Genomic DNA, 3,001 nt, shown 5'->3' with positions numbered 1-3,001 from the left:
AAGGTGAAAAAGGCCTACAGGTGATGGAGAGTGGGGGTGAGAGGGAACCCCGCCCTGGAAGGAAGGGAGTAACCAGATGCAAAGAAGGATGGTTTTCACTTCTTGCCCAGGAACGGAGTGGAGGGCGGAAACACAAAATACAGACCTTCCTGAGCTTTGTAAATGTGATGTAGTCATTCTTTTGGAATCCAAACGTTCTCTCTGGGTACACAGGTGGTCCTTTCAGCTGCAACCAAGAACTGCTCGGAGGGGCTAGACTACAAATTCCACGACGGCAAGACCTGCCTTATTTTCTTTCTCTATCCAAATGTTCATTTAGCCAACGTGGGCATCTCGGGCTGGATGTGCCAAGATCCAAAGGCGAGCAATTTCAGACTCCGGCCCTCCTGTAGCTTCTTCATCTGGTGGGGAGGGTGGCAAGTCAACAAACCATGACAACACAGTGTGGTCATGTTACCCTTTAGTGAGCCAGGGTGGGGCAGCTTACCCACCCTGGGCGGGGGAGCAGATGTCAGGAGAATCTTCCGAGAAGTGGCACTTAACAAGCAGAGTGGGCTGGGTGGGTAGCCCAGGCAGAGAGCCGAGCATGAATGTGTACAGCATGGAAGGCCTAGGAATGCACAGAGCTCTCAAGGAAGCGAAGGAAGGACCGTCTCCCAGGGTCAGGCCTGTGCTTTGCACAAGGTGGGGCTCAGGACATGTGCAGAGAGGGGCTCATACCCTGCCTGGCACGCAGATAGCTTCAAAATGAAAACTGGAGGCCTGGTGGGTCTTACACAGACATACCTCATTTTATCGTGCTTCGCTTTTATTGTGCTTCATAGATATTGCAGGTGTTTATTTTTATAAATTGGTGGCAGCCGAGTCTAGACCAAATTTATCGGTGCCATTTTTTTTTTCAACAGCATTTGCTCACTTCATGTCTCTGTGTCACATTTTGGTCATTCTGGCAATATTTCAAACTTTTTCATTATTATTCTATTTGTCATGATGATCTGTGACCAGTCATCTTTGAGAAATCGTTTGTGAAAGTGATCGATGTGGCAAATGTCCCTGTCGTCTTAAGGAATTGCCACAGCCACCCTAACCTTCAGCAATTCAGCAACCACCCTGGTCAGTTGACAGCTTGACATCAAGGTCAGGTACTTTCCACCAGTGAGATTACGGCTCGCTGAAGGCTCAGGTGATGGGTAGCCTTTTTCTTAGCGCATATATATATATATATATATATATATATTTTAAGATCTTATTGGGAAATTGGGGGAGGGGAACAGCGTCAGGGAATTGGGGAAGGGGAACAGACAAGTTGCTGTCCTTTTGTTCTTCAGTCCAGTTGTGGAGGGCATCACTTCACTGGCCCATGTTGGTATTATCATTGCGCTCTTCCCGGCTGAGACAGTCACTCGCCGGCCATTGGACGGCCGCTCACAGCGGCTCACGGCAGCTCACGCTGGCTGCCGGCCACACATGGCAGCCCACTGCAGTAGGGGCTGCAGCCTACGCCAACCACCGGCAACTCACAGCAGCCCAGCTCCAGGTCAAGCTGTTGTTCACCATCTTAGCTGTAGAGGGCTCAGCATCACTGGCCCTCATGTGGGATCCGAACCAGGGCTCTACTGCTCAGAGCTGGCGTCCCAAGCCAACTCTTAACCAACGTGCCACTTGGCTGGCCCCCCTTAGTGGTATTTTTAAATTAAGGTATGCGCATTGTTTTTTAGACCTAATGCAATTGCATACTCAATAGGCTACAGTGTAGTGTAAACATAATTTTCATGTGCACTGGGAAACCAAAATATTCGTGTGACTTGCTTTACTCCGAGGCGTGCCTGTACTTGGAAAACTCCTAAATGACCATCCGTGCACAAACTGCAGTCTTGCTGATGTGAGCTGCTGGGGGACAGTGCTTGCTGCAGCCCAGTGGTGGTGTTCACACACACCGGCCCCCCCTCCCCCTGCCCCGTGCACGCCAGGTCTAGCTGTATCACCACTGCCTGTCCAACTGTGCTTGTGCGGCGGCCTGCTTGGGTGATGTTTTTGCTCCTTTGTTGTTAACTGGGTGAGGAGTGAAGAGGGGAACTTCACACCAGTGACAAGAATAGCTCTAACGAAACCTTAATACCATAGAGACAAAGAGAGGAAGCATTAGGGGGCCAAAGCCAGCAAAGCTTAGTGTCCATGTGGTATTCACCAGGCATAAGCTGGTCAACTGTGCATTTGGTTAAGGAAAATAAGGGAAAAGAAACTAAAATACTTGTGGAGTCCTGGAAATAGGTGACTGGGCAAGGGCTGTATGACAGGCCTGGTATAGCTGAGATCTGATCATCTATTTGTAACTCACTGTGGCCCTCCCCCAACATGATGTCCACTCCCTACAGGGCCCTATGTCCATTTCCCTGAATATGGGGAAAACTGCAGGAAAACGGGGGCGGGGGGGGGGCGGGGATGTCTGTCACAGAGTCACACCTGTCTTCCCAAGTGGCCGTTATCCCACCACGAAGCTGAGGCTCAGGGAAGGGCCCACATCGGCCAGACTACAAAGCCCACACTTCCTCCCAGACAAACAAGACGCCAGCTGGCTGTGCAGCGTCTTTCTGCAGCCCGTTTCTCCGGGGCAGTGGTTTCTGAATTTACCTGCCAGCCACAGGACCTTGTGTTTCAATGAAAGCAAAGGTCTTGTAGAGAACAGAGCAGCTCTAACAAAAGGGAGTGTGTGTGTGTGGGGGGGGCACACCCAACGGCCTGAGCCCCCTCCACGCCAGGCATCCTCTTTGAGTCAGTGGAGGACTCGCAGGCTGACGTTTGCGTGTCTAAATCATTTCAAGGGGAAATGGCCACTCTGGAGCTACCGCAACCGGGGCACAATTCCCCTTCTCGAATGGGAACAAAACTTCAGTGAGTTTCCGTGCAGCCACTGTTCTGACTGTGAATCTGGGGAGCCTTAGGAGCAGGCTTCTGGGATGGGAGCCTGCAGGGTGAAGCCGTTTCCCCAGAGGGAAAAAGA

Source organism: Hipposideros armiger, unplaced genomic scaffold (genome assembly GCF_001890085.2).
Source record: "Hipposideros armiger isolate ML-2016 unplaced genomic scaffold, ASM189008v1 scaffold_129, whole genome shotgun sequence".
Lineage (NCBI taxonomy): Eukaryota > Metazoa > Chordata > Mammalia > Chiroptera > Hipposideridae > Hipposideros > Hipposideros armiger.
The sequence above is the reverse complement of the archived record's forward strand: the minus strand, read 5'-3'. Positions refer to the sequence as shown.